Genomic DNA, 26345 nt, shown 5'->3' with positions numbered 1-26345 from the left:
ACCATACACAGACTGGTTGGGATTCCCAATCTGATGAGACCTAAACCACCGGTTATCTACCACAGATTTCCCCAACATATTGTACAGACAGACCATGGACCGACCTCCACCTCTCACAGAAGACTTCTCCTTCTTCACACTGAGATGGAGGATCTACAATTCTATAAATCCCGATCAATAAGATCTGATCATACAGATTGATCATTATATGGAAAGTAAGTATGGAGTGTGGGGGGGGGGTCACTCAAGTGTAGCTCCTTCCATGAACTCCAGCCCGGTCAGTGAAGTACATTTCAGGGCTTTCTGTCCACTTTTATTTAAAAGTAAAGTTCAAAACCTCACACAAGGTGACCCTCATAGGGGTTTTCACCATCACTATGACAAAACAGAAATTTTCCAGCCTCCTGGCTATCTGGACTCCATAGTCCCTAAGCCGATCTCTGTACAGACTCCCCACATTATCAGCTCCACAATGAAACAAAGAAATCCCCAACAGATAAGGGAGTCTCCAGCTAATCCCCATAAACACTAGTCAGGTCCTCGCCCAGATCACAGGCTGTGTGTCATAAGGAAATCATTCCGGACGGCTGCACTTCCAATAATTCTCTTTGTTGAAGTATCATGTGACAGGAGGTAACAGATGGAGCAGGGGACAAAGAGGTAGATGCGCTTCACCCAAATGTTAGCGCTTAGTCATTACCTTTTGGAACCACAATAACCTATATACTGCTCTAATGTGCAGACATCCCAAGTCTCCCATGAGTCATGGGAGTCTCCCGAATTTGGCTGCAGACTCCAGGACACCTGCGAGCACTGGGAGATCTCCCGAGTCTGTCTCGCCCCCTCCCCTGGCTACAGACAGAAAACAGAGCAGCCCGAGCAGCTGAATGAAGTATGGCAGCGGCGGCTTCTTGGACTGCTCTGTCTTCTGTCTGTGGCCAGGGGAGGGGGCGGGACGGACCCGGGAGCACTCCACTGCTGGACACTGAGGCTGCGGTGGTGGACACTGATAAGGTGGCACTGAAGGACACTGATGGGCTGCACTGGTGGACACTGATGAGATGGCACTGATGAACTGCACTGGTGGGCACTGATGAGGTAGCACTGATGGACACTGATAGGCTGCACTGGGGGGCACTGATGAGTTATATCTTCTTTATAATGATCAATCTGTATGATCAGATCTTATTGATCGGGAATTATAGAATTGTAGATCCTCCATCTCAGTGTGAAGAAGGAGAAGTCTTCTGTGAAAGGTGGAGGTCTGTCCATGGTCTGTCTGTACAATCTGTTGGTGGAATCTGTGGTGGATAACCGGTGGTTTAGGTCTCATCAGATTGGGAATCCCACCAGACAGTCTATGTATGGTGGATGTATACATAGAGAGAATGGATTATCACATCAAAGTCTGAGGAGTATTTATGATGCAGCGTCTTTTTATTCTTATATAATGAGGTTTTATTGGAATTGTAAATAAAATGATTTTTTTAGACATTTTCTGTTGATTCTTCTGAATACCAACATATTGACCCCTCAGAAATCCTCCTACCATATCACTCTAAATTTAAACCCCCCATACACCCAGCCTGAGGAAGGTTTAGACTTGTTCTGATCTCTGTATAGAAAGAGGAAGTTGGAAGCTCTGAGCAATGAGTTGTGTAAGAACTGACAGAAGACAGCAGACTCCGATAGAGGAACTAGAAGAAACCCCCCTCCCCGCCTCCTCTTCCTGCATTAGGAAATCATTGTACGTAACATTCACATTCACTTCTTATTCACATTCGATCTTCATACAGTAGAAGAAGTTGGACTCTCTTGGTGCCGTGGTTCCGGGTTCTATCTTCCAGAATCTTCTGTGATTGGACTCATCACCTTTCTAGAACTATTTTCAGGTCTCTTCATTGTCAGGAAGTACAAAGAATCTGATTGGAGGATGTATGGGCAGATCTAACAAGGTGAGACCCCACCAATCATTCTTCTGACTGCTCTATCCATATAGATAATGTATAAATGGATGATGTATATTGTGTATAGAGAGGAGAGTATGTATCATTCTATATATCTCTGCGTATAACATACCCCCACTGATACCATAGATCGGAATTCTGTATATTGTGTAGGGATGAGCCGAACACCCCCCGGTTCAGTTCGCACCAGAACCTGCGAACGGACCAAAAATTCGCACGAACATTAGAACCCCATGGACGTCTATGGGACTCGAATGTTCGAAATCAAAAGTGCTCATTTTAAAGGCTAATTTGCATGGTATTGTCCTAAAAAGGGTTTGGGGACCCGGGTCCTGCCCCAGGGGACATGTATCAATGCAAAAAAAAGTTTTAAAAACGGCCGTTTTTTCGGGAGCAGTGATTTTAATGATGCTTAAAGTTAAAAAAAAAAGTGAAATATTCCTTTAAATATCGTACCTGGGGGGTGTCTATAGTATGCCTGTAAAGTGGCGCGTGTTTCCTGTGCTTAGAACAGTCCCTGCACAAAATGTAATTTTTAAAGGAAAAAAAGTAATTTAAAACTGCTTGCGGGTTTAATGTCATGTCGGGTCATGGCAATATGGATGAAAATCAGTGAGACAAACGGCATGGGTACCCCCCAGTCCATTACCAGGCCCTTTGGGTCTTGTATGGATATTAAGGGGAACCCCGCACCTAAATTAAAAAAAGGAAAGGCGTGGGGCCACCAGGCTCTATATACTCTGAACAGCAGTATACAGGCGGTGCAAACAAGACAGGGACTGTAGGTTTGTTGTTAAGTAGAATCTGTTTGTAATTTTGAACTGGAACATTTTTAACGTGTTTAGCTCCAGCCACAAAATCTATTTTAAGCTTTTTGGAAAACATAGGCAAAGGTTATCACCCCTGTGACATTTGTTTTGCTGTCTGTGCTCCTCTTCAGAAGATTTCACCTCACTTTCTGTCCCAATGACAAATGTTTTTGAAAATTTGGGTTTTTTTGTGAAACAAGGATTGGTGATAAAGCATCAGTGGAAAAGAGAAAAGTTTTTCCCATATTAACACTTACAGGAGAGAATTTCCCTTCCTAGGGGTAGATTTCATCTCACTTCCTGTTGTCTCCTTCCGTTTGCAAGTAGGAGTCGTTTGTAAGTTGGATGTTTGAAAGTAGGGGTCTGCCCTATATACTCAGCAGAAATTGGGGCCTTAGGTGTTGTTGTGACCACAACACTGTAATGCCCCGTACACACGGTCGGATTTTCCGATGGAAAATGTCCGATCGGAGCGTGTTGTCGGAAATTCCGACCGTGTGTGGGCTCCATCGGACATTTTCCATCGGATTTTCCAACACACAAAGTTTGAGAGCAGGATATAAAATTTTCCGACAACAAAATCCGTTGTCGGAAATTCCGATCGTGTGTACACAAATCCGACGGACAAAGTGCCACCCATGCTCAGAATAAATAAAGAGATGAAAGCTATTGGCCACTGCCCCGTTTATAGTCCCGATGTACGTGTTTTACGTCACCGCGTTCAGAATGATCGGATTTTCCGACAACTTTGTGTGACCGTGTGTATGCAAGACAAGTTTGAGCCAACATCCGTCGGAAAAAATCCTAGGATTTTGTTGTCGGAATGTCCGATCAATGTCCGACCGTGTGTACGGGGCATTAACCCTCACAGGGCCCTGCTGTAAAATATTAGATCAAGAATTGTAATTACATGCCCCTGTTGAACAAGGGCAGAAAAATTGGGCCTTTGTTGGTGGTGGTGGTGCTGGTGCCACAACACTGTAAGTCCTCACTCGCTCTTGGTGGGCGCAGAAATGGGCCCTGCTGTGAAATATTAGATCAAGAATTGTAATTACATGCCCCTGTTGAACAAGGGCAGAAAAATTGGGCCTTTGTTGGTGGTGGTGGTGCTGGTGCCACAACACTGTAAGTCCTCACTCGCTCTTGGTGGGCGCAGAAATGGGCCCTGCTGTGAAATATTAGATCAAGAATTGTAATTACACGCCCCTGTTAGACAGGGGCTGAAAAATTGGGCCTTAGGCACTGGTGCTGGTGCCACAACACTGCAACCCCTCACAGACACTCTAGTTGGAATGCAGGAACGAGCCCTGCTGCAAAGTATTGCATCAAAAATTGTAATTACACGCCCCTGTTAAACAGGGGCTGAAAAATTGGGCCTTAGGCACTGGTGCTGGTGCCACAACACTGCAACCCTTCACAGATACTCTAGTTGGAACGCAGAAACGAGCCCTGCTGCAAAGTATTGCATCAAAAATTGTAATTACACGCCCCTGTTAGACAGGGGCTGAAAAATTGGCCCTTAGGCACTGGTGGTGGCGCCCAGAACCAAAGATGTTCTTACAAGCAATCAGCGTGATCATTGAGGAGGAAGAGGATCATTACTCAGGATAGTCACTCAGCATCAGCATAGGCAGTCTTTGAAGGGATCTGAGATTTCAAAAAAAATTATTCGGTTACATCAGCATCAGGTGCTTGGTAGCTGGTGGTGATCCAAGACTGATTCATTTTTATGAAGGTCAGTCGATCGACCGAGTCGGTGGACAGACGCACCCTGTGATCGGTTACAAAGCCTCCAGCAGCACTGAATGTGCGTTCCGAAAGAACGCTGGATGCAGGACAGGCCAGTAACTCAATTACATACTGTGCAAGCTCTGGCCAGTGATCCATCCTCAAGACCCAGTAACCCATAGGATTTCCGGTGGGAAAGGTGTCCAAGTCAGATCTTGCCCCTAGGTTATCCTGCACCATGTAAAACAGGGGCTGGCGATAGTTGCTGGAACCGATCATACCTTGGGGCTGCGGACCAAAAATTGTCTGAACGCATCGGTCAGATGGCCACCTTCTCCACCGCTCCTTCTTTGACTGACGAAGCCTCAGCAACAGGTTGTCCAGAAACAGGAGTTTGTAACCTCCCAGTCTCTGGGAACGCGTTGCACAAACCTTTCTGCAAGGCCTCCCAAAGATGTTTCATCCTCTGCTCCCTCTGCGATGGCAAGATAAAGTCCGCAACCTTACCCTTGTAACGTGGATCAAGGAGGGTTGCCAGCCAGTATTGGTCCTTCTCCTTGATACCACGAATACGAGGATCCTTACGCAGGCTTTGCAGGATCAGGGAGGCCATGCAGCGTAGGTTTGCTGAGGCATTCGGTCCGGAGTCCTCTGGGTCACTAAGGACGACATGGTCCGCAACCACCTCCTCCCAGCCACGTACAAGTCCATGTGTTTCTTGGGACTGATCCCTTAAAGACTGCTGCTGATGCTGAGTGCCAGGCTCCAACTCCATACTGACACAATCCTCCTCCTCGTCCTCTTCCTGTGTGATCGGCGGGCACGCAGGAACACTGTCTGGATAAAGGGGGCCTTGAGAGCTAAGGAAGTCCCCCTCTTCCTGCCTCTGTTCTGCCTCAAGTTCCCTGTCCATTATTCCACGCAGCGTGTGCTCCAACAGGTGGACAAGGGGGACAGTGTCACTGATGCATGCACTGTCACTGCTCACCATCCGCCGTGGCCTCCTCAAATGGTGACATGACAGTGCATGCATCCCTGATCATGGCCCACTGGCGTGGGGAAAAAAACCAAGCTTCCCTGACCCTGTCCTGGTGCCATAGTCACACAGGTACTCATTGATGGCCCTCTGCTGCGTGTGCAGCCGCTGCAGCATGGCCAACGTTGAGTTCCACCTGGTGGGTATGTCACAGATTAGGCGGTTCTTGGGCAGGTTAAACTCCATTTGGAGGTCTGCCAACCGAGCACTGGCATTATATGACCGGCGGAAATGCACACAGACTTTCCTGGCCTGCCTCAGGACATCCTGTAAGCCCGGGTACTTGCCCAAGAACTGCTGCACCACCAAGTTAAGGACGTGACCCAAACAGGGCACATGGGTCATTTGTCCCTGTCGGAGGGCAGAGAGGAGGTTGGTGCCATTGTCACAAAACCACCATTCCTGCCTTAAGTTGGCGTGGCATCAACCACCTCTGAACCTGCCCCTGCAGAGCTGACAGAACCTCTGCCCCAGTGTGGCTCCTGTCCCCCAAGCACACCAGCTCAAGCACCGCATGGCATCTTTTGGCCTGTATATTTGCGTAGCCTCTTGAACGGCTACGGAGCACCGCTGGTTCCGAGGACAAAGCACAGGAAGAGGCCATGGAGGAAGAAGAAGAGGAGGGGGTGGAGGAGAGAGGTGTGTCACAATCATTAGTAGAGGTGTGGTGGTGGAACAACCTCCAACACTACTGCACCTTGTCCTGCATCCTTCCCAGCTGCCAGCAGAGTCACCCAATGCACGATGAAACTTAGGTAACGTCCCTGTCCATGCCTGTTGGACTATGAGTCAGCGGTAATATGCACCTGACCGCCCTGTCCAGCGAGGCCAAGACATTGCCTTCCACATGCCAGTAGAGAGCCGGAATCGCCTTCCGTGAGAAAAAGTGGCGTTTGGGTACCTGCCACTGAGGAACCGCACATTCCACAAACTCACTGAAGGGGACAGAGTCTACCAACTGAAAAGGCAGCAGTTGAAGTGCTAGCAATTTTGCCAAGCTAGCATTCGACCGCTGGGCATGTGGATGGCTGGGAGCAAACTTCTTTTGGCGGTGCAGCAGCTGGGGCAGGGAAATCTGCCTGGTACAATCTGACGTTGGTGTACCGAAAGCAGATTGCCCACAAGTACTTGGCTGTGACACACCTAATTCTACACCTTCATTCCTCTCAGTGCAGGTCTCAGAGAGGACTGAAGGTATAGTGGGGTTGGAGATCTCAGCTGATGAGGAGCAAGGAGAGGTCCTCTTTGTTCTTTGGTGTGGGTCTTTTAAATACGCTTGCCAACGAACTGCATGGCAGGTCAACACATGTCTGGTCAAGCATGTGGTGCCCAAGCAGGAGATGTTTTGGCCACGCGAGATATGCTTGAGACATATGTTGCAAATAGCAGTGGTGCGATCTGATGCACTCGTCTCAAAAAAGGCCCACACCAAAGAACTTTTTGAATAATGCGCAGATACTGCAGCGCCCTGCACATGCGGAGCTTTGGGGTGTGATGCAGCCAGTGTGCTGCCCTTAGACTGGCCCCTGGAGGGCATCCTGCCTTGTTGGTGATGTGCAGCCTCCTCCTCCTCCTCCTCTCTCCTATCAGGCACCCACGTTGAGTCAATTGACCTCATCATCCCCTCCCTCCTCATCACTGGAGCAAACCTGGCAGTATACTGCAGCAGGGGGAGCATGACTGCCAGATTGCTGTCCTTCTTGGGCACCCCCTATGTCTGTGCTTACGTTACTGCCTTCATCTAGCTCAGTATCATCATCAGAGCCTTCCAAACACTGGGCATCCTCTTGGAGCATGTACCCAACACTGTGGTCAAACAGTTCGAGGGACTTCTCAGGAGGACATGGTGGGGCTAGGGAAGGAGTCACTGATGACATTGAGTCGAGGGAAGAGGCCGCTGCTTTGCCAGACAAAGTACCCTGAGCATGGGTGAGAGAGGATGAGGAGGATGAGGATGGCTTGGTCATCCACTCGACCAAGTCTTCCGCATGTTGCGGCTCAACACGGCCAGCTGCCGAAAAAAAGGCCAAGCGTGTCCCATGGCCACGTGCTGATGAGGATGCACCGTCTCCACGACCAGCACTGTTGCCTCTAGACACAGAGCCAGCTTGCCCTCTTTTATTGGCTTGTGACTGTCTGCCTCTCCTTGTTGGCCTTCCAGACATACTAATGGCCTGTAGCTGCACTAAGCTGGGATATATATATATATATATATATATATATATATATATATATATATATATACTGATACTGCAGCTAGCAAAATCAACTGCCTGCCTGTAGTATGAGAACACCACCAACCTTCTACAGGTAGCTTTAGCTGAACACTGTGCAGAGCTCGTAAAAAACTAACTTGTAGCTTATTTAGCTGCCTGCGGTAGTGATAGGATCAGGAAAACACCACCAACCTTCTACAGGTAGCTTTAGATGAACACTGTGCAGAGCTTGCACTACACTAACTTGTAGCTTATTTAGCTGCCTGTGGTAGTGATAGGATCAGGAAAACACCACCAACCTTCTACAGGTAGCTTTAGATGAACACTGTGCAGAGGTCGCCAAAAAATAACTTGTAGCTTTTTTAGCTGCCTGCGGTAGTGATAGGATCAGGAAAACACCACCAACCTTCTACAGGTAGCTTTAGATGAACACTGTGCAGAGGTCGCCAAAAAATAACTTGTAGCTTTTTTAGCTGCCTGTGGTAGTGAAAGGATCAGGAAAACACCACCAACCTTCTACAGGTAGCTTTAGGTGAACACTGTGCAGAGCTCGCAAAAAAATAACTTGTAGCTTATTTAGCTGCCTGTGGTAGTGATAGGATCAGGAAAACACCACCAACCTTCCACAGGTAGCTTTAGCTGAACACTGTGCAGAGCTCGCAAAAAAATAACTTGTAGTTTTAGCTGAACACTGTGAGGAGGACGCACTACAGTAACTTGTAGCTTTAGCTGAACACTGTGCAGAGGTTTCACTACACTAACTTGTAGTTTTAGCTGAACACTGTGAGGAGGACGCACTACAGTAACTTGTAGCTTTAGCTGAACACTGTGCAGAGGTCGCACTACACTAACTTGTAGTTTTAGCTGAACACTGTGAGCAGGACGCACTACACTAACTTGTAGCTTTAGCTGAACACTGTGCAGAGGTCTCACTACACTAACTTGTAGTTTTAGCTGAACACTGTGAGGAGGACGCACTACACTAACTTGTAGCTTTAGCTGAACACTGTGCAGAGGTCACACTACACTAACTTGTAGTTTTAGCTGAACACTGTGAGGAGGACGCACTACCCTAACTTGTAGCTTTAGCTGAACACTGTGCAGAGGTCTCACTACACTAACTTGTAGTTTTAGCTGAACACTGTGAGGAGGACGCACCACACTAACTTGTAGCTTTAGCTGAACACTGTGCAGAGGTCTCACTACACTAACTTGTAGTTTTAGCTGAACACTGTGAGCAGTACGCACTACACTAACTTGTAGTTTTAGCTGAACACTGTGAGCAGTACGCACTACACTAACTTGTAGTTTTAGCTGAACACTGTGCAAAGGTCTCACTACACTAACTTGTAGCTTTAGCTGAACACTGTGCAGAGGTCGCACTACACTAACTTGTAGTTTTAGCTGAACACTGTGAGCAGGACGCACCCCACTAACTTGTAGTTTTAGCTGAACACTGTGAGCAGTACGCACTACACTAACTTGTAGTTTTAGCTGAACACTGTGAGGAGGACGCACTACACTAACTTGTAGTTTTAGCTGAACACTGTGAGGAGGACGCACCACACTAACTTGTAGCTTTAGCTGAACACTGTGCAGAGGTCTCACTACACTAACTTGTAGTTTTAGCTGAACACTGTGCAGAGGTCGCACTACACTAACTTGTAGTTTTAGCTGAACACTGTGAGCAGGACGCACCCCACTAACTTGTAGTTTTAGCTGAACACTGTGAGCAGTACGCACTACACTAACTTGTAGTTTTAGCTGAACACTGTGCAGAGGTCTCACTACACTAACTTGTAGTTTTAGCTGAACACTGTGAGCAGTACGCACTACACTAACTTGTAGTTTTAGCTGAACACTGTGAGCAGGACGCACTACACTAACTGTAAATAGTCTATCTGCCTGACTTTGGTACTAATAGGATCAAAAGAACACCAGCAATTTTCTTCAGGTAGCTTTATATACTGTAACAAGACAAGCCTGCCTGTCAGTAGGAAGATAACAGGAACGGATCTAGCTAAACTGAATACAGTGTATATATATATATATATATGCAACACCTGGGATGCATATATATACAAAATACACTGTAAGTGCAGCTAACTCACTGACTGTCCTGCCTATTCTAGCTAACTCAAATGAAATGACACTGTCTCTCTCTATCTCTCTCTCTCTATCTCTCAGCACGCCGGAACACACACTACACAGGGCTGCCATGCAGGCGGCCTTATATAGTGTGGGGCGTGTTCTAAACCCCCTGAGCCATAATTGACCAAAGCCACCCTGGCTTTGGCCAATTACAGCTCTCTCTACCTACGGTGCTGTGATTTGCCAAGCATGTGGGTTATAGTGCATGCTTGGCCAATCATCAGCCAGCAATGCACTGCGATGCCGCAGTGAATTATGGGCCGTGACGAGCCACACGAATTTGGCGCGAACGGCCCATAACGTTCGCAATTCGGCGAACGATCGAACAGCCGTTGTTCGAGCCGAACATGGGTTCGACTCGAACGCGAAGCTCATCCCTAATATTGTGTAGTCTCCATATAGATAATGTATAAATAGATGATGTATACTGTATATACAGGGCCAGATTAAGTATGTGCAGGTGAGGGAGAGGAATGTGGAGGGTATGACAGTGGGCACTATGTACAGGAGAGGAGTGTGGAGGGTATGGTAGTGGGCACTATGTACAGGAGATGAATGTGGAGGGTATGCCAGCGGGCAGTATGTACAGGAGAGGAGTGTGAAGGATATCATGGGGCAGTATGTACAGGAGAGGAGTGTGGAGGGTATGATAGGGGCAGTATGTACAGGAGAGGAGTGTGGAAGGTATTATGAAGGTGGTATGTACAGGAGAGGAGTGTGGAGGGTATAACAGTGGGCAGTATGTACAGGAGAGGAGTGTGGAGGGTATAACAGTGGGCACTATGTACAGGAGATGAATGTGGAGGGTATGCCAGCGGGCAGTATGTACAGGAGAGGAGTGTGAAGGATATCATGGGGCAGTATGTACAGGAGAGGAGTGTGGAGGGTATGATAGGGGCAGTATGTACAGGAGAGGAGTGTGGAGGGTATGATAGGAGCAGTATGTACAGGAGAGGAGTGTGGAAGGTATTATGAAGGTGGTATGTACAGGAGAGGAGTGTGGAAAAAAAGATAGTTGGCAGTATGTACAGGGCAGGAGTGTGGAGGGTATCACAGTGCGCAGTATGTACAGGAGAGGAGTGTGGAGGGTATGACTGTGGTCAAACAGTTCGAGGGACTTCTCAGGAGGACATGGTGGGGCTAGGGAAGGAGTCACTGATGACATTGAGTCGAGGGAAGAGGCCGCTGCTTTGCCAGACAAAGTACCCTGAGCATGGGTGAGAGAGGATGAGGAGGATGAGGATGGCTTGGTCATCCACTCGACCAAGTCTTCTGCATGTTGCGGCTCAACACGGCCAGCTGCCGAAAAAAAGGCCAAGCGTGTCCCATGGCCACGTGCTGATGAGGATGCACCGTCTCCACGACCAGCACTGTTGCCTCTAGACACAGAGCCAGCTTGCCCTCTTTTATTGGCTTGTGACTGTCTGCCTCTCCTTGTTGGCCTTCCAGACATACTAATGGCCTGTAGCTGCACTAAGCTGGGATATATATATATACTGATACTGCAGCTAGCAAAATCAACTGCCTGCCTGTAGTATGAGAACACCACCAACCTTCTACAGGTAGCTTTAGCTGAACACTGTGCAGAGCTCGTAAAAAACTAACTTGTAGCTTATTTAGCTGCCTGCGGTAGTGATAGGATCAGGAAAACACCACCAACCTTCTACAGGTAGCTTTAGGTGAACACTGTGCAGGGCTTGCACTACACTAACTTGTAGCTTATTTAGCTGCCTGTGGTAGTGATAGGATCAGGAAAACACCACCAACCTTCTACAGGTAGCTTTAGCTGAACACTGTGCAGAGCTTGCAAAAAAATAACTTGTAGCTTTAGCTGAACACTGTGAGGAGGACGCACTACACTAACTTGTAGCTTTAGCTGAACACTGTGAGGAGGACGCACTACACTAACTTGTAGCTTTAGCTGAACACTGTGCTGAGGTCTCACTACACTAACTTGTAGTTTTAGCTGAACACTGTGCAAAGGTCTCACTACACTAACTTGTAGCTTTAGCTGAACACTGTGCAGAGGTCGCACTACACTAACTTGTAGTTTTAGCTGAACACTGTGAGGAGGACGCACTACACAATCTTGTAGCTTTAGCTGAACACTGTGCAGAGGTCGCACTACACTAACTTGTAGTTTTAGCTGAACACGGTGCAGAGGTCTCACTACACTAACTTGTAGCTTTAGCTGAACACTGTGCAGAGGTCGCACTACACTAACTTGTAGTTTTAGCTGAACACTGTGAGCAGGACGCACTACACTAACTGTAAATAGTCTATCTGCCTGACTTTGGTACTAATAGGATCAAAAGAACACCAGTAATTTTCTTCAGGTAGCTGTAAATACTGTAACAAGACAAGCCTGCCTGTCAGTAGGAAGATAACAGGAACGGATCTAGCTAAACTGAATACAGTGTATATATATATATATATATATATATATATATATGCAACACCTGGGATGCATATATACACACAATACACTGTAAGTGCAGCTAACTGACTGACTGTCCTGCCTATTCTAGCTAACTCAAATGAAATGACACTGTCTCTCTCTATCTCTCCTCTCTCTCTCTATCTCTCTCTCTCTCAGCACGCCGGAACACACTACACAATGCCGCCATGCAGGCGGCCTTATATAGTGTGGAGTGTGTTCTAAATCCCCTGAGCCATAATTGACCAAAGCCACCCTGGCTTTGGCCAATTACAGCTCTCTCTACCTACGGTGCTGTGATTGGCCAAGCATGTGGGTTATAGTGCATGCTTGGCCAATCATCAGCCAGCAATGCACTGCGATGCCGCAGTGAATTATGGGCCGTGACGAGCCACACGAATTTGGTGCGAACGGCCCATAACGTTCGCAATTCGGCGAACGATCGAACAGCCGATGTTCGAGCCGAACATGGGTTCGACTCGAACGCGAAGCTCATCCCTAATATTGTGTAGTCTCCATATAGATAATGTATAAATAGATGATGTATACTCTATATACAGGGCCAGATTAAGCATGTGCAGGTGAGGGAGAGGAATGTGGAGGGTATAACAGTGGGCACTATGTACAGGAGAGGAGTGTGGAGGGTATAACAGTGGGCACTATGTACAGGAGAGGAGTGTGGAGGGTATGGTAGTGGGCACTATGTACAGGAGATGAATGTGGAGGGTATGCCAGCGGGCAGTATGTACAGGAGAGGAGTGTGAAGGATATCATGGGGCAGTATGTACAGGAGAGGAGTGTGGAGGGTATGATAGGGGCGGTATGTACAGGAGAGGAGTGTGGAAGGTATTATGAAGGTGGTATGTACAGGAGAGGAGTGTGGAGGGTATAACAGTGGGCAGTATGTACAGGAGAGGAGTGTGGAGGGTATAACAGTGGGCACTATGTACAGGAGATGAATGTGGAGGGTATGCCAGCGGGCAGTATGTACAGGAGAGGAGTGTGAAGGATATCATGGGGCAGTATGTACAGGAGAGGAGTGTGGAGGGTATGATAGGGGCAGTATGTACAGGAGAGGAGTGTGGAGGGTATGATAGGAGCAGTATGTACAGGAGAGGAGTGTGGAAGGTATTATGAAGGTGGTATGTACAGGAGAGGAGTGTGGAAAAAAAGATAGTTGGCAGTATGTACAGGGCAGGAGTGTGGAGGGTATCACAGTGCGCAGTATGTACAGGAGAGGAGTGTGGAGGGTATGACAGTGGGCACTATGTACAGGAGAGGAGTGTGGAGGGTATGACAGTGGGCAGTATGTACAGGAGAGAAGTGTGGAGGGTATGACAGTGGGCGGTATGTACAGGAGAGGAGTGTGGAGGATGTGACAGTGGGCAGTATGTACAGGAGAGGAGTGTGGAGGATGTGACAGTGGGCAGTATGTACAGGAGAGAAGTGTGGAGGGTATGACAGTGGGTAGTATGTACAGGAGAGAAGTGTGGAGGGTATGACAGTGGGCAGTATGTACAGGAGAGGAGTGTGGAGGGTATCACAGTGCGCAGTATGTACAGGAGAGGAGTGTGGAGGGTATGACAGTGGGCAGTATGTACAGGAGAGGAGTGTGGAGGGTATCACAGTGCGCAGTATGTACAGGAGAGGAGTGTGGAGGGTATGACAGTGGGCAGTATGTACAGGAGAGAAGTGTGGAGGGTATGACAGTGGGCGGTATGTACAGGAGAGGAGTGTGGAGGATGTGACAGTGGGCGGTATGTACAGGAGAGGAGTGTGGAGGGTATAACAGTGGGCGGTATGTACAGGAGAGGAGTGTGGAGGGTATGACAGTGAGCGGTATGTACAGGAGAGGAGTGTGGAGGGTATGACAGTGGGCACTATGTACAGGAGAGGAGTGTGGAGGATATGACAGTGGGCGGTATGTACAGGAGAGGAGTGTGGAGGATATGACAGTGAGCGGTATGTACAGGAGAGGAGTGTGGAGGGTATGACAGTGGGCAGTATGTACAGGAGAGGAGTGTGGAGGGTATCACAGTGCGCAGTATGTATAGGAGAGGAGTATGGAGGGTATGACAGTGGGTAGTATGTACAGGAGAGGAGTGTGGAGGATGTGACAGTGGGCAGTATGTACAGGAGAGAAGTGTGGAGGGTATCACAGTGCGCAGTATGTACAGGAGAGGAGTGTGGAGGGTATGACAGTGGGTGGTATGTACAGGAGAGGAGTGTGGAGGGTATGACAGTGGGTGGTATGTACAGGAGAGGAGTGTGGAGGATATGACAGTGAGCGGTATGTACAGGAGAGGAGTGTGGAGGATATGACAGTGGGCGGTATGTACAGGAGAGGAGTGTGGAGGATATGACAGTGGGTGGTATGTACAGGAGAGGAGTGTGGAGGATATGACAGTGGGTGGTATGTACAGGAGAGGAGTGTGGAGGGTATGACAGTGGGCTGTATGTACAGGAGAGGAGTGTGGAGGGTATGACAGTGAGCGGTATGTACAGGAGAGGAGTGTGGAGGATATGACAGTGGGCGGTATGTACAGGAGAGGAGTGTGGAGGATATGACAGTGGGTGGTATGTACAGGAGAGGAGTGTGGAGGATATGACAGTGGGTGGTATGTACAGGAGAGGAGTGTGGAGGGTATGACAGTGAGCGGTATGTACAGGAGAGGAGTGTGGAGGATATGACAGTGGGTGGTATGTACAGGAGAGGAGTGTGGAGGGTATGACAGTGGGTGGTATGTACAGGAGAGGAGTGTGGAGGATATGACAGTGAGCGGTATGTACAGGAGAGGAGTGTGGAGGATATGACAGTGGGCGGTATGTACAGGAGAGGAGTGTGGAGGATATGACAGTGGGTGGTATGTACAGGAGAGGAGTGTGGAGGATATGACAGTGGGTGGTATGTACAGGAGAGGAGTGTGGAGGATATGACAGTGGGCGGTATGTACAGGAGAGGAGTGTGGAGGATATGACAGTGGGCGGTATGTACAGGAGAGGAGTGTGGAGGATATGACAGTGCGCAGTATGTACAGGAGAGGAGTGTGGAGGATATGACAGTGAGCGGTATGTACAGGAGAGGAGTGTGGAGGATATGACAGTGGGCGGTATGTACAGGAGAGGAGTGTGGAGGGTATGACAGTGGGCAGTATGTACAGGAGAGAAGTGTGGAGGGTATGACAGTGGGCACTATGTACAGGAGAGGAGTGTGGAGGGTATGACAGTGAGCGGTATGTACAGGAGAGGAGTGTGGAGGATATGACAGTGGGTGGTATGTACAGGAGAGGAGTGTGGAGGGTATGACAGTGGGTGGTATGTACAGGAGAGGAGTGTGGAGGATATGACAGTGAGCGGTATGTACAGGAGAGGAGTGTGGAGGATATGACAGTGGGCGGTATGTACAGGAGAGGAGTGTGGAGGATATGACAGTGGGTGGTATGTACAGGAGAGGAGTGTGGAGGATATGACAGTGGGCGGTATGTACAGGAGAGGAGTGTGGAGGATATGACAGTGGGCGGTATGTACAGGAGAGGAGTGTGGAGGATATGACAGTGGGCGGTATGTACAGGAGAGGAGTGTGGAGGGTATGACAGTGGGCAGTATGTACAGGAGAGAAGTGTGGAGGGTATGACAGTGGGCACTATGTACAGGAGAGGAGTGTGGAGGGTATGACAGTGAGCGGTATGTACAGGAGAGGAGTGTGGAGGGTATGACAGTGGGCACTATGTACAGGAGAGGAGTGTGGAGGATATGACAGTGGGCGGTATGTACAGGAGAGGAGTGTGGAGGATATGACAGTGAGCGGTATGTACAGGAGAGGAGTGTGGAGGGTATGACAGTGGGCAGTATGTACAGGAGAGGAGTGTGGAGGGTATGACAGTGGGCAGTATGTACAGGAGAGAAGTGTGGAGGGTATGACAGTGGGCACTATGTACAGGAGAGGAGTGTGGAGGGTATCACAGTGCGCAGTATGTACAGGAGAGGAGTGTGGAGGGTATGACAGTGGGCAGTATGTACAGGAGAGGAGTGTGGAGGGTATCACAGTGCGCAGTATGTACAGGAGAGAAGTGTGGAGGGTATGACAGTGGGCGGTATGTACAGGAGAGGAGTGTGGAGGGTATCACAGTGCGCAGTATGTACAGGAGAGGAGTGTGGAGGGTATGACAGTGGGCAGTATGTACAGGAGAGGAGTGTGGAGGGTATCACAGTGCGCAGTATGTACAGGAGAGGAGTGTGGAGGTTATGACAGTGGGCAGTATGTAAAGGAGAGAAGTGTGGAGGGTATGACAGTGGGCGGTATGTACAGGAGAGGAGTGTGGAGGATGTGACAGTGGGCAGTATGTACAGGAGAGGAGTGTGGAGGATATGACAGTGGGCGGTATGTACAGGAGAGGAGTGTGGAGGGTATGACAGTGGGTGGTATGTACAGGAGAGGAGTGTGGAGGATATGACAGTGAGTGGTATGTACAGGAGAGGAGTGTGGAGGATATGACAGTGGGCGGTATGTACAGGAGAGGAGTGTGGAGGATGTGACAGTGGGCAGTATGTACAGGAGAGGAGTGTGGAGGATATGACAGTGGGCGGTATGTACAGGAGAGGAGTGTGGAGGATATGACAGTGAGCGGTATGTACAGGAGAGAAGTGTGGAGGGTATCACAGTGGGCGGTATGTACAGGAGAGGAGTGTGGAGGGTATGACAGTGGGTGGTATGTACAGGAGAGGAGTGTGGAGGATATGACAGTGAGCGGTATGTACAGGAGAGGAGTGTGGAGGATGTGACAGTGGGCAGTATGTACAGGAGAGAAGTGTGGAGGGTATGACAGTGGGTAGTATGTACAGGAGAGAAGTGTGGAGGGTATGACAGTGGGCAGTATGTACAGGAGAGGAGTGTGGAGGATATCACAGTGCGCAGTATGTACAGGAGAGGAGTGTGGAGGGTATGACAGTGCGCAGTATGTACAGGAGAGGAGTGTGGAGGGTATGACAGTGGGCGGTATGTACAGGAGAGGAGTGTGGAGGATATGACAGTGGGCAGTATGTACAGGAGAGAAGTGTGGAGGGTATGACAGTGGGCGGTATGTACAGGAGAGGAGTGTGGAGGATGTGTCAGTGGGCAGTATGTACAGGAGAGGAGTGTGGAGGGTATGACAGTGGGCGGTATGTACAGGAGAGGAGTGTGGAGGGTATGACAGTGGGCACTATGTACAGGAGAGGAGTGTGGAGGATATGACAGTGGGCGGTATGTACAGGAGAGGAGTGTGGAGGGTATGACAGTGGGCAGTATGTACAGGAGAGGAGTGTGGAGGGTATGACAGTGGGCAGTATGTACAGGAGAGGAGTGTGGAGGGTATCACAGTGCGCAGTATGTATAGGAGAGGAGTATGGAGGGTATGACAGTGGGTAGTATGTACAGGAGAGGAGTGTGGAGGATGTGACAGTGGGCAGTATGTACAGGAGAGAAGTGTGGAGGATATGACAGTGAGCGGTATGTACAGGAGAGGAGTGTGGAGGATATGACAGTGAGCGGTATGTACAGGAGAGGAGTGTGGAGGGTATGACAGTGGGCAGTATGTACAGGAGAGGAGTGTGGAGGGTATGACAGTGGGCAGTATGTACAGGAGAGAAGTGTGGAGGGTATGACAGTGGGTAGTATGTACAGGAGAGAAGTGTGGAGGGTATGACAGTGGGCAGTATGTACAGGAGAGGAGTGTGGAGGGTATCACAGTGCGCAGTATGTACAGGAGAGGAGTGTGGAGGGTATGACAGTGGGCAGTATGTACAGGAGAGGAGTGTGGAGGGTATCACAGTGCGCAGTATGTACAGGAGAGGAGTGTGGAGGGTATGACAGTGGGAGGTATGTACAGGAGAGGAGTGTGGAGGGTATGACAGTGGGCAGTATGTACAGGAGAGAAGTGTGGAGGGTATGACAGTGCGCAGTATGTACAGGAGAGGAGTGTGGAGGGTATGACAGTGGGCAGTATGTACAGGAGAGGAGTGTGGAGGATATGACAGTGGGCAGTATGTACAGGAGAGAAGTGTGGAGGGTATGACAGTGGGTGGTATGTACAGGAGAGGAGTGTGGAGGATATGACAGTGGGCGGTATGTACAGGAGAGGAGTGTGGAGGATGTGACAGTGGGCAGTATGTACAGGAGAGGAGTGTGGAGGATATGACAGTGGGCGGTATGTACAGGAGAGGAGTGTGGAGGATATGACAGTGCGCAGTATGTACAGGAGAGAAGTGTGGAGGGTATGACAGTGGGCGGTATGTACAGGAGAGGAGTGTGGAGGATGTGACAGTGGGCAGTATGTACAGGAGAGGAGTGTGGAGGATATGACAGTGGGCGGTATGTACAGGAGAGGAGTGTGGAGGATATGACAGTGAGCGGTATGTACAGGAGAGGAGTGTGGAGGATATGACAGTGGGCGGTATGTACAGGAGAGGAGTGTGGAGGGTATGACAGTGGGCGGTATGTACAGGAGAGAAGTGTGGAGGGTATCACAGTGGGCGGTATGTACAGGAGAGGAGTGTGGAGGGTATGACAGTGAGCGGTATGTACAGGAGAGGAGTGTGGAGGGTATGACAGTGGGCACTATGTACAGGAGAGGAGTGTGGAGGATATGACAGTGGGCGGTATGTACAGGAGAGGAGTGTGGAGGATATGACAGTGAGCGGTATGTACAGGAGAGGAGTGTGGAGGGTATGACAGTGGGCAGTATGTACAGGAGAGGAGTGTGGAGGGTATGACAGTGGGCGGTATGTACAGGAGAGGAGTGTGGAGGATATGACAGTGAGTGGTATGTACAGGAGAGGAGTGTGGAGGGTATGACAGTGAGCGGTATGTACAGGAGAGGAGTGTGGAGGATATGACAGTGGGCGGTATGTACAGGAGAGGAGTGTGGAGGGTATGACAGTGGGCAGTATGTACAGGAGAGGAGTGTGGAGGGTATGACAGTGAGCGGTATGTACAGGAGAGAAGTGTGGAGGGTATGACAGTGGGCGGTATGTACAGGAGAGGAGTGTGGAGGATATGACAGTGAGCACTATGTACAGGAGAGGAGTGTGGAGGATATGACAGTGGGTAGTATGTACAGGAGAGGAGTGTGGAGGATATGACAGTGAGCGGTATGTACAGGGGAGGAGTGTGGAGGATATGACAGTGGGCACTATGTACAGGAGAGGAGTGTGGAGGATATGACAGTGGGTAGTATGTACAGGAGAGGAGTGTGGAGGATATGACAGTGGGCAGTATGTACAGGAGAGGAGTGTGGAGGGTATGACAGTGGGCGGTATGTACAGGAGAGGAGTGTGGAGGATATGACAGTGAGCACTATGTACAGGAGAGGAGTGTGGAGGATATGACAGTGGGTAGTATGTACAGGAGAGGAGTGTGGAGGATATGACAGTGAGCGGTATGTACAGGGGAGGAGTGTGGAGGATATGACAGTGGGCACTATGTACAGGAGAGGAGTGTGGAGGGTATGACAGTGAGCGGTATGTACAGGAGAGGAGTGTGGAGGGTATCACAGTGCGCAGTATGTACAGGAGAGGAGTGTGGAGGGTATGACAGTGAGTGGTATGTACAGGAGAGGAGTGTGGAGGGTATGACAGTGGGCAGTATGTACAGGGCAGGAGTGTGGAGGGTATCACAGTGCGCAGTATGTACAGGAGAGGAGTGTGGAGGGTATGACAGTGGGTGGTATGTACAGGAGAGGAGTGTGGAGGGTATGACAGTGGGCGGTATGTACAGGAGAGAAGTGTGGAGGATATGACAGTGAGTGGTATGTATAGGAGAGGAGTGTGGAGGATATGACAGTGGGTGGTATGTACAGGAGAGGAGTGTGGAGGGTATGACAGTGCGCAGTATGTACAGGAGAGGAGTGTGGAGGGTATAACAGTGGTCGGTATGTACAGGAGAGGAGTGTGGAGGGTATGGTAGTGGGCACTATGTACAGGAGAGGAGTGTGGAGGGTATGCCAGCGGGCAGTATGTACAGGAGAGGAGTGTGAAGGATATAATGGGGCAGTATGTACAGGAGAGAAGTGTGGAGGGTATGACAGTGTGCAGTATGTACAGGAGAGGAGTGTGGAGGGTATGACAGTGGGCAGTATGTACAGGGCAGGAGTGTGGAGGGTATGACAGTGGGCAGTATGTACAGGGCAGGAGTGTGGAGGGTATGACAGTGGGCAGTATGTACAGGAGAGAAGTGTGGAGGGTATGACAGTGGGCAGTATGTACAGGAGAGAAGTGTGGAGGGTATCACAGTGCGCAGTATGTACAGGAGAGGAGTGTGGAGGGTATGTCAGTGGGCAGTATGTACAGGAGAGGAGTGTGGAGGGTATGACAGTGGGCACTATGTACAGGAGAGGAGGATGAGGGAATCTGGGAAGGAAAAATGTAAAGGTTTGTGGGAGGATGTTTAGGGACTGCGTAGTGGTTAAACAGGCCATACATGGATTGAAGTTAAGTCAATTAAGCAGAGACCAGCCATAGTCGATCTATGTATGGGCTAGCTGGTCAATCTACACAAGTCAATCTACTAATCGACTTGAGTACAACCAGCCTGACAGGTTTCTCCCAAAACAATCAGTGCTGCCAGCTATAGTTAGCAACACTGATGATTGTATTGTGTGGGTAGGGGAGGCTCTCCACTGGCAGAACACAACACTACAGGAGTGATTCCCCCATCCACAGGTCAGCAGGTGAGAGGGTATGTGGGGGCAGGCTGGAGAGGGAGGTCTGTCAGCAGGGGGGTGTAAGGTCTGTCAGCAGGGGGGTGTAAGGTCTGTCAGCAGGGGGGTGTAAGGTCTGTCAGCAGGGGGGTGTGAGGTCTGTCAGCAGGGGTGTGTGAGGTCTGTCAGCAGGGGGTGTGAGGTCTGTCAGCAGGGGGGTGTGAGGTCTGTCAGAAGGGGGGTGTGAGGTCTGTCAGCAAGGGGGTGTGAGGTCTGTCAGCAGGGGGTGTGAGGTCTGTCAGAAGGGGGGTGTGAGGTCTGTCAGCAGGGGGTGTGAGGTCTGTCAGCAGGGGGTGTGAGGTCTGTCAGCAGGGGGGTGTGAGGTCTGTCAGAAGGGGGGGTGAGGTCTGTCAGAAGGGGGGTGTGAGGTCTGTCAGCAGGGGGGTGTGAGGTCTGTCAGCAGGGGTGTGTGAGGTCTGTCAGCAGGGGGTGTGAGGTCTGTCAGAAGGGGGGTGTGAGGTCTGTCAGAAGGGGGGTGTGAGGTCTGTCAGCAGGGGGTGTGAGGTCTGTCAGAAGGGGGGTGTGAGGTCTGTCAACAGGGGGGTGTGAGGTCTGTCAGAAGGGGGTGTGAGGTCTGTCAGCAGGGGGGGTGTGAGGTCTGTCAGCAGGGGTGTGTGAGGTCTGTAAGCAGGGGGTGTGAGGTCTGTCAGAAGGGGGGTGTGAGGTCTGTCAGCAGGGGGGTGTGAGGTCTGTCCGCAGGGGGGTGTGAGGTCTGTCAGAAGGGGGGTGTGAGGTCTGTCAGAAGGGGGTGTGAGGTCTGTCAGCGGGGGGTGTGAGGTCTGTCAGAAGGGGGGTGTGTGGTCTGTCAGAAGGGGGGTGTGAGGTCTGTCAGCGGGGGGTGTGAGGTCTGTCAGAAGGGAGTGTGAGGTCTGTCAGAAGGGGGGGTGAGGTCTGTCAGCAGGGGGTGTGAGGTCTGTCAGAAGGGGGGTGTGAGGTCTGTCAGCAGGGGGGTGTGAGGTCTGTCCGCAGGGGGGTGTGAGGTCTGTCAGAAGGGGGGTGTGAGGTCTGTCAGAAGGGGGTGTGAGGTCTGTCAGCGGGGGGGGGTGAGGTCTGTCAGAAGGGGGGTGTGAGGTCTGTCAGAAGGGGGGTGTGAGGTCTGTCAGCGGGAGGTGTGAGGTCTGTCAGAAGGGGGGTGTGAGGTCTGTCAGAAGGGGGTGTGAGGTCTGTCAGAAGGGGGGTGTGAGGTCTGCCAGAAGGGGGGGTGTGAGGTCTGTCAGAAGGGTGTGTGAGGTCTGTCAGCAGGGGGGTGTGAGGTCTGTCAGCAGGGGGGTGTGAGGTCTGTCAGAAGGGGGGTGTGAGGTCTGTCAGCAGGGGGGTGTGAGGTCTGTCAGCAGGGGGGTGTGAGGTCTGTCCGCAGGGGGGTGTGAGGTCTGTCAGAAGGGGGGTGTGAGGTCTGTCAAAAGGGGGTGTGAGGTCTGTCAGCGGGGGGTGTGAGGTCTGTCAGAAGGGGGGTGTGAGGTCTGTCAGCAGGGGGGTGTGAGGTCTGTCAGAAGGGGGGTGTGAGGTCTGTCAGCGGGAGGTGTGAGGTCTGTCAGAAGGGGGGTGTGAGGTCTGTCAGTGGGGGGTGTGAGGTCTGTCATAAGGGGGTGTGAGGTCTGTCAGAAGGGGGGTGTGAGGTCTGTCAGAAGGGGGGTGTGAGGTCTGTCAGAAGGGGGGTGTGAGGTCTGTCAGAAGGGGGGGTGAGGTCTGTCAGCAGGGGGTGTGAGGTCTGTCAGCAGGGGTGTGTGAGGTCTGTCAGCGGGGGGTGTGAGGTCTGTCAGAAGGGGGGTGTGAGGTCTGTCCGCCGGGGGGTGTGAGGTCTGTCAGAAGGGGGGTGTGAGGTCTGTCAGAAGGGGGTGTGAGGTCTGTCAGCGGGGGGTGTGAGGTCTGTCAGAAGGGGGGTGTGAGGTCTGTCAGAAGGGGGGTGTGAGGTCTGTCAGAAGGGGGTGTGAGGTCTGTCAGAAGGTGGGGGTGAGGTCTGTCAGCAGGGGGTGTGAGGTCTGTCAGTGGGGGGTGTGAGGTCTGTCAGAAGGGGGGTGTGAGGTCTGTCAGCGGGGGGTGTGAGGTCTGTCAGAAGGGGGGTGTGAGGTCTGTCAGCAGGGAGTGTGAGGTCTGTCAGAAGGGGGGTGTGAGGTCTGTCAGAAGGGGGGTGTGAGGTCTGTCAGAAGGGGGGTGTGAGGTCTGTCAGAAGGGGGGTGTGAGGTCTGTCAGAAGGGGGGTGTGAGGTCTGTCAGAAGGGGGGTGTGAGGTCTGTCAGCGGGGGGTGTGAGGTCTGTCAGAAGGGGGGTGTGAGGTCTGTCAGAAGGGGGTGTGAGGTCTGTCAGCGGGGGGGTGTGAGGTCTGTCCGCAGGGAGGTGTGAGGTCTGTCAGAAGGGGGGTGTGAGGTCTGTCAGAAGGCGGGTGTAAGGTCTGTCAGCGGGGGGGTGTGAGGTCTGTCAGAAGGGGGGTGTGAGGTCTGTCAGAAGGGGGGTGTGAGGTCTGTCAGCAGGGGGTGTGAGGTCTGTCAGAAGGGGGGTGTGAGGTCTGTCAGAAGGGGGTGTGAGGTCTGTCAGAAGGGGGGTGTAAGGTCTGTCAGCGGGGGGGTGTGAGGTCTGTCAGAAGGGGGGTGTGAGGTCTGTCAGAAGGGGGGTGTGAGGTCTGTCAGAAGGGGGGGTGAGGTCTGTCAGCGGGGGGTGTGAGGTCTGTCAGCGGGGGGGTGTGAGGTCTGTCAGAAGGGGGGTGTGAGGTCTGTCAGCAGGGGGATGTGAGGTCTGTCTGCAGGGGGGTGTGAGGTCTGTCAGCGGGGGGTGTGAGGTCTGTCAGAAGGGGGGTGTGAGGTCTGTCAGCAGGGGGGTGTGAGGTCTGTCAGAAGCGGGGTGTGAGGTCTGTCAGCAGGGGGTGTGAGGTCTGTCAGAAGGGGGGTGTGAGGTCTGTCAGAAGGGGGGTGTGAGGTCTGTCAGAAGGGGGGTGTGAGGTCTGTCAGCAGGGGGTGTGAAGTCTGTCAGAAGGGGGGTGTGAGGTCTGTCAGAAGGGGGGTGTGAGGTCTGTCAGCAGGGGGTGTGAGGTCTGTCAGAAGGGGGGTGTGAGGTCTGTCAGAAGGGGGGTGTGAGGTCTGTCAGCAGGGGGTGTGAGGTCTGTCCGCAGGGGGGTGTGAGGTCTGTCAGCAGGGGGTGTGAGGTCTGTCAGCAGGGGGTGTGAGGTCTGTCAGCGGGGGGTGTGAGGTCTGTCAGCGGGGGGTGGGAGGTCTGTCAGCGGGGGGTGTGAGGTCTGTCAGCAGGGAGGTGTGAGGTCTGTCAGCGGGGGGTGTGAGGTCTGTCAGCGGGGGGTGTGAGGTCTGTCAGCGGGGGGTGTGAGGTCTGTCAGCAGGGAGGTGTGAGGTCTGTCAGCGGGGGGTGTGAGGTCTGTCAGAAGGGGGGTGTGAGGTCTGTCAGCAGGGAGGTGTGAGGTCTGTCAGCGGGGGGTGTGAGGTCTGTCAGCAGGGGGTGTGTGGTCTGTCAGCAGGGGGTGTGAGGTCTGTCAGCAGGGGGTGTGAGGTCTGTCAGCAGGGGGTGTGAGGTCTGTCAGCGGGGGGTGTGAGGTCTGTCAGAAGGGGGGTGTGAGGTCTGTCAGAAGGGGGGTGTGAGGTCTGTCAGCGGGGGGTGTGAGGTCTGTCAGAAGGGGGGTGTGAGGTCTGTCAGAAGGGGGGTGTGAGGTCTGTCAGAAGGGGGGTGTGAGGTCTGTCAGAAGGGGGGTGTGAGGTCTGTCAGAAGGGGGGTGTGAGGTCTGTCAGAAGGGAGGTGTGAGGTCTGTCAGCGGGGGGTGTGAGGTCTGTCAGAAGGGGGGTGTGAGGTCTGTCAGAAGGGAGGTGTGAGGTCTGTCAGCGGGGGGTGTGAGGTCTGTCAGAAGGGGGGTGTGAGGTCTGTCAGCAGGGGGTGTGAGGTCTGTCAGCAGGGGGTGTGAGGTCTGTCAGCAGGGGGTGTGAGGTCTGTCAGCAGGGGGTGTGAGGTCTGTCAGCGGGGGGTGTGAGGTCTGTCAGAAGGGGGGTGTGAGGTCTGTCAGAAGGGAGGTGTGAGGTCTGTCAGCGGGGGGTGTGAGGTCTGTCAGAAGGGGGGTGTGAGGTCTGTCAGCAGGGGGTGTGAGGTCTGTCAGCAGGGGGTGTGAGGTCTGTCAGCAGGGGGTGTGAGGTCTGTCAGCAGGGGGTGTGAGGTCTGTCAGCGGGGGGTGTGAGGTCTGTCAGAAGGGGGGTGTGAGGTCTGTCAGAAGGGGGTGTGAGGTCTGTCAGAAGGGGGGTGAGGTCTGTCAGAAGGGGGTGTGAGGTCTGTCAGAAGGGAGGTGTGAGGTCTGTCAGAAGGGGGGTGTGAGGTCTGTCAGAAGGGAGGTGTGAGGTCTGTCAGCGGGGGGTGTGAGGTCTGTCAGAAGGGGGGTGTGAGGTCTGTCAGCGGGGGGTGTGAGGTCTGTCAGTGGGGGGTGTGAGGTCTGTCAGCAGGGAGGTGTGAGGTCTGTCAGCGGGAGGTGTGAGGTCTGTCAGCAGGGAGGTGTGAGGTCTGTCAGCGGGAGGTGTGAGGTCTGTCAGAAGGGGGGTGTGAGGTCTGTCAGCAGGGGGGTGTGAGGTCTGTCAGAAGGGGGTGTGAGGTCTGTCAGAAGGGGGGTGTGAGGTCTGTCAGCAGGGGGTGTGAGGTCTGTCAGAAGGGGGGTGTGAGGTCTGTCAGCAGGGGGGTGTGAGGTCTGTCAGAAGGGGGTGTGAGGTCTGTCAGCAGGGGGGGTGTGAGGTCTGTCAGCAGGGGTGTGTGAGGTCTGTAAGCAGGGGGTGTGAGGTCTGTCAGAAGGGGGGTGTGAGGTCTGTCAGCAGGGGGGTGTGAGGTCTGTCCGCAGGGGGGTGTGAGGTCTGTCAGAAGGGGGGTGTGAGGTCTGTCAGAAGGGGGTGTGAGGTCTGTCAGCGGGGGGTGTGAGGTCTGTCAGAAGGGGGGTGTGTGGTCTGTCAGAAGGGGGGTGTGAGGTCTGTCAGCGGGGGGTGTGAGGTCTGTCAGAAGGGAGTGTGAGGTCTGTCAGAAGGGGGGGTGAGGTCTGTCAGCAGGGGGTGTGAGGTCTGTCAGAAGGGGGGTGTGAGGTCTGTCAGCAGGGGGGTGTGAGGTCTGTCCGCAGGGGGGTGTGAGGTCTGTCAGAAGGGGGGTGTGAGGTCTGTCAGAAGGGGGTGTGAGGTCTGTCAGCGGGGGGGTGTGAGGTCTGCCAGAAGGGGGGGTGTGAGGTCTGTCAGAAGGGTGTGTGAGGTCTGTCAGCAGGGGGGTGTGAGGTCTGTCAGAAGGGGGGTGTGAGGTCTGCCAGAAGGGGG

At 52.0% G+C, this 26345-nt stretch overlaps 2 protein-coding genes across 11 annotated transcripts in view; one reads left to right on the top strand and one right to left on the bottom strand.

Annotated features, from left to right (window-relative positions):
• LOC141122091 (uncharacterized) overlaps window positions 1-26345 on the bottom strand; it is a 531020-nt gene that overhangs the window by 268187 nt on the left and 236488 nt on the right. The window lies entirely within an intron of this gene.
• The window catches only part of LOC141122092 (uncharacterized), a 183146-nt gene continuing 158501 nt past the window's right edge, over window positions 1701-26345 (top strand). For 6 of the 9 annotated variants that reach the window (XM_073611905.1, XM_073611906.1, XM_073611902.1 and 3 more), the window contains exon 1: window positions 1702-1955. The gene's annotated coding sequence lies outside the window, so the exon portion shown is untranslated. Of the gene's footprint in view, window positions 1956-26345 lie in introns of all 9 variants that reach the window. The other 3 variants (XM_073611916.1, XM_073611921.1, XM_073611914.1) reach the window with 1 other exon arrangement.

This window comes from Aquarana catesbeiana, unplaced genomic scaffold (assembly GCF_042186555.1).
Source record: "Aquarana catesbeiana isolate 2022-GZ unplaced genomic scaffold, ASM4218655v1 unanchor240, whole genome shotgun sequence".
Classification (NCBI taxonomy): Eukaryota; Metazoa; Chordata; class Amphibia; order Anura; family Ranidae; genus Aquarana; species Aquarana catesbeiana.
This window is presented reverse-complemented; position numbering and strand designations above follow the sequence as displayed.